Consider the following 12904-nt stretch of genomic DNA (forward strand, 5'->3'; position numbering starts at 1 on the left):
GGGATAAGCCAGCTGCACATTCGTGTAAACATTACATTTAACACTACTTAAACTGCAGGGATCCATGTGTTTCTAATCTCCAACATGCTCTGAATACAAAAGACAAACAGTGGAACATTCATTTAATTGGGCATCATTAAAACCACCCTTTTACAGCTGTTCTTTGAGTATGCAGGGTAATTAGTTCTTATTTTTCATAATGCGAATGAGAGATCAGAAACAAACTAATTTAAAATCTCTTTTTAAAAAAGGCTGGTCTAAGCCTGAGATGAAAATAAATAAATAAATAGAGCATAATTATAGGAATGTGCTGGTTTGACAAATCAGTTAAAGAATGAAAGACTTGTGTGTGTGTGTGTGTGTGTGTGCGTGTGTGTGTGTGTGTGTGTGTGTGTGTGTGTGTGTGTGTGTGTGTGTGTGTGTGCGTTTGCATGTATGTATGTATTGTAAAATATATTGCCACATATTTTTAATGATATCATTGTTTTAAATGTAATCTAAATGTTATCTTGGCCAAAACAATATTTTGTATGTTCCCTATTTTTGCAGTTTGATTAATTGTGTGTGTGTCCAAAATATTTACTTTTTATTTATACTTTTTACATAAAAGGGAAAGGTTGTCATATATATCCAAGATATCATTGCTGTTGATAAAGCTAAAATTGTATTTTTTTTGCAGACAGTCATCTTTAAAAGCACTGTGCAGTTTGTGAACGTGTTGGGGCGTTCTGAATGGCTCTTATATATGAACGCTCTGCCACCTGCTGGTGCGTCACAGACACTCTAGCCAATCACGCTCACGCGCAGGGAGAAGCCTTCCTCTCGTGCGCTCCGGGAGATTCCAGTGGCCTGGCAATTAGTGACCAGGGCGATACGGGGAACCGACACTCAAATATCCAGACCGCAACGGACGCTCAAGGACAAGCCGTGCATTCCTGGGGAGGAACAACGCGCTTTTAGTGGATCTACCAAAATGCAGAGGAGTGGCAAGAACAAGTTATTTCCTCTGAGCATCTTTACCTTTCAGTGAACTCTAGCTAATAAGGTAAGCAGTGTTAATAACGTTAAGAATTACATTAAATTAATAGCGTAAATAATTAATAAATTAAGCTCTGCATGCACAGTAAAGGTGTTGTAGTATTTTACAGTTTCAATAATGTTTCAGGGAACTTACAATTGTGCAATTTAATCACACTGTTAGAATATCTTTCTGGAATTGACTGAATTTATTTCATAATAGGCTATATAATCAATTCGAATATAATCTTTCCTTATTGTTTACAAAAATAGCGTAGGGTAGTTTATCGTATTGCAAGCCATTTAACATTTCTTAGTAGGCTAATGGAAGGGTTTTATTATTATTTTTTAATTAACGAGTCTTTTCAGTAGATAAAACCATCTTGCTGATAAAATAGCGGACTGCTTTCTAAAATATTTCTCTGCAAGTATTACACAAATCAAATCTTGCCCCGTGTTTGCTGTCCGCTGTTTGGACTCGGAGCTAGCGATGCCCTAATCGCGAATGGATCTTTTGAATCGGTTCTTTTAATGAACCGATCAAGCGGGTTCGCATAACGGTGTGAATCATTTGTTCGACTCACTGGCGCACTGAATCGTTTGTCAACTGACAGAACTGTACTGAACACGGAGCAACATGACCGCTGAATAAAGTAGATATTTGCATGCAATCAATTGAAATCGAACCTTCAAAAATCCTACAGATTTAGCGACGAAGAAGGTGTTTATTTTCAACACATGCATGTACAGCTTATGAAAGACTGCATGTAAAACAGTTTCAGTACACAAATACATTTAAAGCAGCAAACAGAGGCATCGTACTATAACCATTATTTTTATATGAAGTATTTTGCTACTTTGGTAAATGAATATAGTAAGCTATATCAAAGTATAACATTAGCAATGATGATGATGAGCACCATGTTATCCTGTGTGCTTTATATATTTAATAAATATAGAAATATGAAATAGCATATAAGCCTATCTTACTTTCTTTTCACATTGCATCTTTTTCCGTTGAGTAGGCTATATAACTTTGTTAGGAATTTTTTTATTTTTATTTCGCGCAGCACTGTGCAAAACCTTAGCTAAATTATTGATTGACGCACGACGATTGTTTCAGTGTTTAAAGCGTATGTAGATGTTTAATTAATTGAGAGACAGATTTTGACTATTTTGCGACCTTTATTGTGATTTGCCTTAATGGTGAGCAGAGCACGCGCAACTGTGTTCTGATGAACCATCTCGCGGGGGAGAAGCGATGAGTGATGTGTTATAATAACCAGTGTGCCAGAAGTGCTCATCCGCAGATATTTTGTTTATTTCGGGAAATCCGAAAGCGTGACAGGGTGAACTGAATCGGAAACATCCCTTAAATGTTGTGAAAGTTCGCACGCGACTTTGCGCACAGGTCGGAATCTTTAAGACGATGAAACTGATGGAAACGGAGGGTGGGGGTGTAGTCAAGAAATGTTCCGACATTAATGATATGTCAGTCAATGAGATGTCAATCAATGTATTCCCCCTCTAGAGTTAGTCTGCACTATCAACAAGTAATGTGCCATTATGCATAGTGTATAAATTGTATGTATTGAACACACACACATATAAATATATATACTTTTTTTGCATGCATGCATGCATAATTTGTAATTAGTTAACTGTGTGAAAGTACACCATGAAACACATAACAACTTATCCTATAAAAATATTTGACATTTATGAATAATTCCAAGTGTGACAAGCCCAGGTCTCCCCTAAATATATAATAAGATTCAGCTAGTATTTTATAAGGTAATCACTTTTGACATTGTTTTACAGAAGAGCCTTTCATTCAATAATGCAAGGGCCAATAACCAAAGGGCACAAAATGTTTAATGCATTTTGATTCGGCCAGTCCTTTTAACTCACAGGTGTCCACAGACAGACGGCGTGCTCGTGTCAAATAGTTATAAGAGCAGCTCATGTTTAATGCATTAGGTCTTATCTGCACTGTTTGGCCCTTAATAGTGTGGACATGGCAGCAAAGAACACAGTGTCCATTCCTGTCTTTGGAAAAAGAGTTTCAGATTGTGTGTGTCTATGTCTGCGTGAGAGAATTTGCCGGAGGATCAGATTAAAGGAAGGAGGGAAGAAAGATGCGGTGGAGTGCGCTATGTCCTTATATGAAAGGATTTAAAACACCTTCTAAGTGAAGTGATCCTTGAAAATTTAGGCCGCCCTGTCTTTCTTACAAAGTCAGTTTTTCCTCATTCTTTTCTTTTCTTTGTACTTTCTGTCTCTCCTCAGTCTCATAACCTCCACACGCTCATACACTCGCTCCATACATACATACAACAACAACAACACACACACACATACATTATCTTTCCTGTTGGTAACTTTCTTTCTCACACACGTATGCTGCACAACATGCTTTTACAGCCTCATGAGGTATTGTGTTAGATCTATCTATCTATCTATCTATCTATCTATCTATCTATCTATCTATCTATCTATCTATCTATCTATCTATCTATCTATCTATCTATCTATCTATCTATCTATCTATCTATCTATCTATCTATCTATCTATCTATCTGTGTGTCTGTCTGTCTGTCTGTCTGTCTGTCCACCTACGTGCTTTTTCTTTAAAAACTTCTGAAACCGTTAAATGTAACACAGGAAGAACAAACATCCACATCCATAAAGTACCCACCTGTCTTTTCTCCTGTCAGTCATGCCTCATTAACTTGTTATCATTAGGCAAACATAATTTTAAAATGATTTTGCAATGTGTGTATGCTTCACTAGTCTGCTAAGGCTATTAAAAGATACACCTCTAAAGAACATCACACAAGAAAAACAATGTCAGCATCACGATTTTATTATTATTTTTTTTTGTCTAGAGGGAAGTCAAAATGGTCAACTCTACAGCGCTAAAAGTTTTTTAAATGGATCGAAATATTGTTGATTAGCCTAATGTGTTAATTGAATGGTTATGTTAGTCGAATGCCATTATCCTTTGTGAAAGTCTTCAGGCGGAATGACGTAAATTAATGGATTAAATCAATCAAGGTGTGACAAGACCAGTCAGGGTCACATTGATGTGCAATAAAACAAAACCAAACACATTTGGTATTCCATTGTAGCAGTGCTTGTTTGACCTATCTTGGCTTCCGTAGTCTTCTCAGACCTCCCCAATGTCAAATGGCTGAATGTGGTGCCTGAAGCAAACACTGCCAAGCTGGACTACATGTCCTCACCTTGGAATGTGACTAGATGTCTATCATGCTTTAAAGACATTTCCAAGAATACAGGGATAATTATGTTTACAAAAGCCTGTCCAGTGCTGTGTTTGGGTGGCTGGTAGAATTACGGAAATAAATGGACTCAATCTATCTATATGTTGCTTCTGGCTGTGAATATCTGTTCCACTATCTAGCCTGAAGGCTATATGAAAACTTCAGTTTGTAGTCTATCACTCATTGCAGCACCTAGTGTGTTTTCATGGTCAGATCCCTGTGATAAATATCCAAAGCACCTGGACCAATGAGTTTGGACAGACTTACCCTTGATTTGGATTTAGTTAGTACCCTGCAGTGCTAACTTGGTTGAAGACATTTGCTGTTACATAACTTCTGAGTACCATTTAATATTTGTGTTTCACTTTATCATTCTTAGTAGTGGATCATTGCACATGGAAACAAATTCATTTATTTGAAGCCTATCTTTTCCATTTTCAACTTCCTCATGTATGTGACTCCCCAGAATATGCTGTATTGCACTGCTTTAAAAGCCTTTAAGACAGCTCATTGATAAGAGACCAGTTTTCTTTGATGCATTGGTTTAATTTAGTCATCTGAGATCAAGATGTCTCTGTTTTTCATTGCCAGAGAGAACTTGGTTGGACTTCATTGAACAGTGATGCAATTCGCAATGCAATGCAAGTCATTATTATCCTTGGGAGGTAATATCTTCCACCTGTGTCACCAAATATTATTGATTTGACCTTTGTCAGAAATTGAGTTCACAACCCAAGGAAGATGAGTTCACGTGTTTTCAAAGTCTATCATTCTCCTGTGTAACAAGTTTGGATTTATGCATTGAATGGGTGAACTCGGTTATACCAATGTGTAGCTTATAGCGGTACTGAGGCAGTTACCCTGACACAATCCCCATTAGCACTCTAGATTGCTGGTTTATAATCCCTTATTAAGTGTTCTTCTGACAAATGTAATCCAGACATGATCCAGTCATAAGCTATGTGACTCTCATCCAATGGTAGCTCTTCATCTTCCACCTAAGATGATTTTCTTCTATACAAAGTGAATGTGGACGCTGAATTTATAGTTGACATAGTAAATAAAGGCTTTTAATTTAAAGTCTATTTACAGTAAAAATAGCACTGAATGACAGAAGAAAAGTAAAGTGGCTTCAGAATTAATCTGCAGTGTTTTTAAAGGTTTTATTACACAAGTGGTCAAGCTAACACAAAAACAATCAATCAGGGTTGTCAATCAAGCTGCTTCTGTAGACACAATGATTGACCACCCTGAGGGCCTGTTGTTAGTAGGGGTCTTTCTTTAGTCTGTGATTTAAGTTTTACGCAGTGTCTATAATTTGTCTTATATAAACATCCTAGTTTTTAAATTTAAAAAAAAATTTTTTTTTATAGTATTTGGTTCTTGGTAGTAGCTACTGTTCATTTTTTATAATTCAGACCAAATCATTTATGGCAGGGAATGTTGCACCTTCTGACTCTTGTTACTAAATTCTTTCTATTTCCCAAGACATGACTCCACTTGAATGTTTTAGGGTACACTAGATACATTTGAAAACTGCATTTTCGTTTCAAAACACCTTCCATCCAAACTAGCGTTTTTAAGAATTTTCGAAAACTTTCTCATCCACACTGAAATGTAGGAAAACACTAAATTTTCTTTCCTGTGGATGTGTAAAATCAGATAAAGGTTTTCACACAATTCTTCAGGCAGGATCATTTTATTTAGGAAAATATATCACCATTGACAGATGCATTCACGTTGCATTCACTAATGATTATATGGTTTGATCTAAAACACATCTTGGTCTCACGTTTTGTGGCAGGACAGCAATTGCAAGTACATTTTCTGTTTTCTTCACACATGAAAAAATACTATAGTAATTTATAGTAAATACTACAGTGTTTTTGAACCATGATATAGTAAAGTACGTTAATTAATTTGTTGTAACAATTATAGTAATATAAACAAATTACTTTACCCAATACTGTACTACTATGTTATCTACAACTATAGGGTATATTATACTACGATATACTCCAGTTTACTGTAGATAAAAAATAAAGTATACTACAGTTTTTATTACAATTTATCAGTTTACTTAATAATACAGTATGCTGTGGCATTCATTAACAAAGTGTTGTAAATACTATAATATATACAGTATCATACACTTTACTATAGTGGTTCAAATATACTATAGTATTTACTAGAAATTACTACAGTATTTTTTTCAGGTGGGATGGCATGACTGTGATATGAAGAGTGTACGAAGTAACATATTTTAGCAAAGGTGAATAGCACAAAACAGTCACAGTAATACTAATTAATTATTTGTATTATCTATTAAAAATTAAATAAGGTTATCACTTCCTAAACCTTGAATTTGTCAAAAACAGATAGCGATCAAAGAGAGCTCCCATTTTATAATCTCTGAAGCTGTCAGTCACTTTAGTTCAGCACAAGCTCACCCTTGAAAAAACTCCAGTTATTTATATACTGTTCACACTTCGTTGGTCATACTGAAAGGAAGCGAGCAGAACAATGTTTCGAGTGGTATTAAGTTGTTTTAAATGCCTCTGATTGACCATTTTATTCACACATTTATGTCTTTGATTGGCTACAATGCTTAGTGATATAAACACATTTTAAATAGAAACTCTTGACACTCTTAATTACTCAGTACTTTGTAATACTGTACTGCAGAAAAGCTAGTATAATTATTATAACACAGTTTATAACAGGTTGTTTGTTGTTGTCATTGTGTGCTAGTTGTAATGGCTGCTATAAACTTCAATGCATACTGATGCCTAATGGCATTGATGCAGCATCATTTACCGATACCACAATGGAAATGCTTGAAATGCTGTCAGCATGTAAGCTCTCATTCATCAACCAACTTTATGTAAGATACTTTAGTCTATATTTGCAGATGTGTAAGACGTGTAAAGCATTTTATTCAGCAAACATTAGTGATAGCAGCTTTATCCACACTACAGAAAAAATCTCGGTTGCACAAGCACCATGGACAAAATTGGTATCTTGCTGCGTCTTTGAATTTGTGTGGTTTGGTAGTTCTTTAGTGTGAATTAGAAAGAGCTCATTGGAGGTCATTGTTCACTGCCAAAGCCATAAGAGCCAACCACAGAAAAAGTCCAACCTGATCATTGTTCTCCCACAGAAAAGAGTAGCGGGAGCCATTCAAATTGGAAACAGGACTTGCATTGGCAGAGCTTTCAGAACTCATCCATTGTATAACCAACAATCGATGGAAAATTTGGTTAGTAAGCTGCTCGCCTTATAGGAATAGAGCACCCAAGTCTAAGTTGACATTCAGAAGCCTCCAAAAACGCAAACAAAGCAAAGTGAGACGAGGTCCAGGCGTGTATTGTCCATTATAAATATGCTGTAATTACTTCAGACATCTCAACAACTCAGACGCCATTGTGCAGCAGGAGAATTATTTACAACTTCCCTTCAAATAAGATTGCAACAAAGTGCACTTGCTCTAAATAGAAGCCCACAGCACCAATATACTTTCGATATGTGACATATTATATAAGTAACTCGTGTCTAGGCTGAATCTTGCATGGCAGAGGCAGAGGCAGACCAGCCAACATTGGAATTAAGATGAAATTGACAGAATTTGCTTCTAATATATTATTTACTGTTCGGACTGTAGTGCTATATCCCTGAGGGCTCCCAAGAGTAAACCAAGCTTTGTAAGCAGCCCGACAGAGAAAGTGACCCCCGCCCCCTCACTGCGCAAGGCTGTGAGGTGCAGGAACACTCTAGAAAACATGAAAGACTTCACCAAGAAGGCCTCCACAGGGGACCCTTGGGGAAAAATGCCTAGTGAATAAAGGAATGAACATTGACAAGGTGTCGTTTCTGTGAACTGGAGCGTTTTTGTGGAGGTCTTACCTTTTTCAATAGATGTCACCTCAGAGCAAGTATCATTTGGTTGCTCCCTTCTTCGGAAAACATTACATTGACATCTTTTTCTCTACTTTTACCTGTCTAACGCAAATACATTTTGTTTTGAATAACAAGTTGAGCACAAAATCAAAGCTATTCTTTTGTTAGCAATCGCTCTAGTGAGAATTTGTAGCATGCTGAGTGGTTTCCTTCTGTATGGGTATAGTCATTTTGTGTGCCCTTAAACTACACTGTGTGTTGCCACCAACTGTGGAAGGTCTGGTTTGCTTTCTCTTGTTGTGTTCAATTTTAACAGCTTTGTCACAGAGCTGTAAACTAATTTTCCGGCTCTCCAAATCCTGTTGATTGTCGGTGGAGCCAATGCACCAATGCAACGTTCTTCATTAAACTAGGCGTTAATAAATATTTATTTTGTCAGGGTAAAACCTCAAAACTGTTTTGTTAAGTTACAGGGATAATTCACCCAAAAATTATTTACTCAACATCATTTTGTTCCAAAAAAGCATTTTTCTCCAGTGAAGGCTGTGGAAAATTAGGCGTGTGTTCTGATAAAAAAAAAAAAAAAAAATGTTTGCAAGAAGAAAAAAAAAAAGTCTAATATTTCATGATAGTATGGAAAATTGCCCATGGCAGAATTATTTTAATAATTTATTAATTTATACATATTTATTTATATAGAGGGACCAAATAAAAAAATTTTTTGATTTTCTTTTTCTTTCAACAGCCTTTCATGTCACTTTTCACTATAGTTGCTATTAAAAGTGGTAAGTGGACATTTGATCTTGCAAGTAATGAGGTTATGTGATTACAGTGTATACTAACTGTTTGAACTGTTTATTGTTGCAATATGCATTATGTTTAATTAAAAAACAGTAGTCATTATTTAGCACAGTATGCATTAAACAGTAGATTGGGTTTGTTTTCTGAACTTAGCCTTATATTCATCTCTCTGTCCATTATTTAAATATTTTATGCATTTGCTATTTATGTGATGATTTCTTTTGTTCTTTTCTTTCTTTCATCCCCTTCTGCGATCATAATTATGCTTCTGGGATTCAAATTTAGCAGTCAGAAGACACTACTATTATGCTCTGTTCATGAACTTTTAATGATTTGTCATTATTTATTAATATATTTGTATATTGATGGCATTTTTCAGGATGGTAATATCAAGCCTGTTTCAGCTTGTTTGTGGTCAGGAGAGCAATTAATCTTTTTTTTTCTTCCTGATGTCACTTTTCTTCTTGTAGTTTTGCTTGGAGGAAGGAAAAAAGCAGCTCATGAAGGATGATGACCTTGGGTCTTCCATGGCTGATTATTAACATATGAGAAGCCATGGTTTTAGCAGATATAATTAATGCACCCTAAATTATATTTAGGGACATCAACAAATAGATAAAGTATGAGTCAGGTCCTTCAATTTGGAAATATTCCAAATCCCTACCTTTGACATTTCCATGGAAACACTGTGAATGCGCACATCATAATAAAAGGATGTCTGGATCACTTGGATTCTGTTTACAATAGAGGCAAATCGGCATCAGAATATTCCCTGGCAAGGTGAATTTTCAGGTCTCAAGGATTCACAACATGAGAAGTTCTGGTTGCCTAGACACATCTTAATCTTTGCCCTGGATTATTCTGTCAAATACGATTTTGAGAATTGTGAATTTTTTAATCCAAGTCGAGACGTAATCTGTGTCCTGGGTAATTGACCCTGTGTCACATCTAAAAATGATGGGCCTTTTAAAGTCATGCTTTCCATTGGCATATATATATATATATATATATATATATATATATATATATATATATATATATATATATATATATATATATATACAAAAAAAATATTTTTTTTCATGCGCTAGTGGAAAAGGGTTAAATTATTTAAAAAGAAAATGATAATTTCTGAGTTTTAGAATGTAAGATCTTTTATATTGGCAGAGAGTTCCAAAAAAAGAGCAGAGTTCATTCCTAATTTGTTCATACTGGATGCAGTACACGTACAGGTATTTCCTCTGGACTGTCTCCCTGCCACATCATTAGTAAAAGATCTATTAAGGTCATTAAAACAAAATATGACTTTCCAGTTAATCAGTCAGAGCTGGACTGCTGTCTCTCTTAACATAATCTTAGCCTTGGTCTGCAATCTTAATCTTCATTTTAACGTGTGCTGTCACCATCTCTATACATCCCTCCCCCACTCACTGAGATGAACAAACATGGAGTGATTGAAGTGTTCAGACATCATAACCCCAAATCAACACAGATAATGTTGGAACAGTGGGAGTCCTCCCCAATTCAACACCATTCATTTCACAGACCTTTGCCTGCCTTTGGAGACCAGTCATACATCATCTGTCCATTTCATTTACCCTGCTAAACTTTTGAGTTCTGTTGTAGGGTTAGTTACAGCACTACATTGGTCGAGGTCGATTCAGTCAATTAAAAAAAAATGTGTAGAAAATTCAGTTGCTGTTTCGGTTTGCACTGCAAAAAAAATTGACACAATACAATTTGCAACGCAGACGGATGCAAAACGGTGAACTCGAAAACAACCTAAATTAAATTCAGATTAATTCACAAAATATTTCACAATTCATTGAGCCATTTATTTTTAATAGTGAAGAAAATAATCAAGATATGCAAATACAGTCAAAGCTGATTGCGAATTTGTTTTCTTGAATATAAAGTGTACGATATTTGCCTGCCATCACTGTTGAGATATTAAACTACTGGAAGATTTATTCAAAGACAAATTTGTAAATAAGGTTTACGACATTACATTATCATCGACTGTATCATTCTTGATAACACAATGGGTGTTTCAGAGTTTTGATGAATACAAATATGAGGCCTTAGTATGAAGTTTCACTTTTATTGGGTTGTTCAAGTTACAAGTCTTTATATAACAGTATCAAACTAGTATTCAAAAAAGAATATTTCTTCAACCGTCCTCTTTAGTTAATTCAGCAATGAATTAATACATAGTTTGGAGGATAAAAACTGATTCTGTAATTGGAATTCTCATGATTATTATATCATTCTGGCACTGCGAACGATATTTGATCATTAATTGCTTTAAGTATGTCTAACATTAAATTACAATTATAAACCAATATTTTGGCACTTTTTTGTTGACAGTGAGGCACTGTTTCAACCGTTTTTGAAAATTGATTATACATAATTCCAAAGTAACTATTCCATCAACTATGACTAAATGTTATTTGCCAGGTAATTAACCTCAAATCCAATGTTCGAAATGCATCGCTCAGCTCCAGAGCGCTGCTAACTAAGCTAGAAACTTGCTTTAGTGGCCAGACACATACACTGCTTCAGCTAATGTGCTGTAAAATTCATTCTGGTTACGTCATCTCCCTCATGACGCCACACACCTCTCATGGGGGGAACCACAGGCCGGTTCATCTGTCCGAAAGAAGAATGAGCGGTCCGTTTTTGCTGTTGATGCTGGACAGCGTGACCAGGGGATCTGTGACTTACATTTCAGCAACTTTTAAGAATGTCACTTATTTGAGGCAAGACTCCTAGGTCAGACTTTCCACTTACAGTCTCTTTCCCTCTCTTTTTCTTTCCAGCTTCCTTCCTCCCTCCCTTTTCCCCCCTCATGATTTTCCCCAGTTTGCTATGAGTTTGATGTTATGTCTGGCAGAAGACTGCATAAATTCATTTTCCACCATCACAAGCTCGCTGAGTGCTTATGCAGGAGTTAATGAGCCATTCATTCAGTGCTGTCTCCAGCAGACCACAACCATCTCCAGCAAATTAGACTTTCGTTCTGCCTCAAGACTACGCAAGGAAAACACAACACAGAGATTTAGTCTAGGCCTCGGTGGAGGGTTTAAGCAAGCACGGTTAGCTTTAAAATATGCTGCAGAAAACCCAAAATTATGCTTTTCTTTTTGGAAATGCAGCTGTGATGCAATTTAGTGCAATTATTACCTTACAGTGACTTTGAAGGCTTGTTTCAAGGGAGTTATTCTGACATAATTTGCTGTAATTTTTAGCTGTAAACAAGTGTTTGCTTATTAATAACATTAAAGCATTTCACAACGTTGCATTTTGTTATCATTTGTCAAGGAAAAGTTAGTTAATTTATTTCAGTAATTCAACTCAAATTGTGAAACTCATGTATTAAATAAATTCAATTCAATTCAATTCAAAGTTGGTTAAATGACCATAGTGTTGGTGTGCTTGACTGGCCAGCAAACTCACCAGACCTGAACCCCATTGAGAATCTATGGGGTATTGTCAAGAGGAAAATGAGAACAAGAGACCAAACAAAGCAGATGAGCTGAAGGCCACTGTCAAAGAAACCTGGGCTTTCACACCACCTCAGCAGTGCCACAAACAAATCACCTCCATGTTACGCCGAATTGAGGCAGTAGTTAAAGCGAAAGGAGCCCCTACCAAGTACAGTAAATTACAAAATTTTCTAGAAGAACAACAATCAACTATTTTTTTCATTTTATTTTTTTATTTTTACTGGTTATATAAAATATTCTAATTTGTTGAGATCGTGAATTAGTGGGTTTTTGTTAAATGTGAGTCAAAATCATCACAATTAAAAGAACCAAAGACTTCGGTCTGTGTGCATTAAATTAATTTAATACATGAGTTTCACAATTTGAGTTTAATTACTGAAATAAATTAACTTTTCCTTG

The 12904-nt window shown here is 35.8% G+C and overlaps 1 protein-coding gene across 4 annotated transcripts in view; it reads left to right on the forward strand.

Annotated features, from left to right (window-relative positions):
- The first annotated feature begins 806 nt into the window (after positions 1-806).
- chrm3a (cholinergic receptor, muscarinic 3a) overlaps positions 807-12904 on the forward strand; it is an 84834-nt gene continuing 72736 nt past the window's right edge. For 3 of the 4 annotated variants that reach the window (XM_052580862.1, XM_052580859.1, XM_052580861.1), the window contains exon 1: positions 807-1045. The gene's annotated coding sequence lies outside the window, so the exon portion shown is untranslated. Of the gene's footprint in view, positions 1046-8943; positions 8984-12904 lie in introns of all 4 variants that reach the window. The other variant, XM_052580860.1, reaches the window with a different exon arrangement.

The sequence above is a fragment of the Carassius gibelio genome, chromosome B17, assembly GCF_023724105.1.
Source record: "Carassius gibelio isolate Cgi1373 ecotype wild population from Czech Republic chromosome B17, carGib1.2-hapl.c, whole genome shotgun sequence".
Classification (NCBI taxonomy): domain Eukaryota; kingdom Metazoa; phylum Chordata; class Actinopteri; order Cypriniformes; family Cyprinidae; genus Carassius; species Carassius gibelio.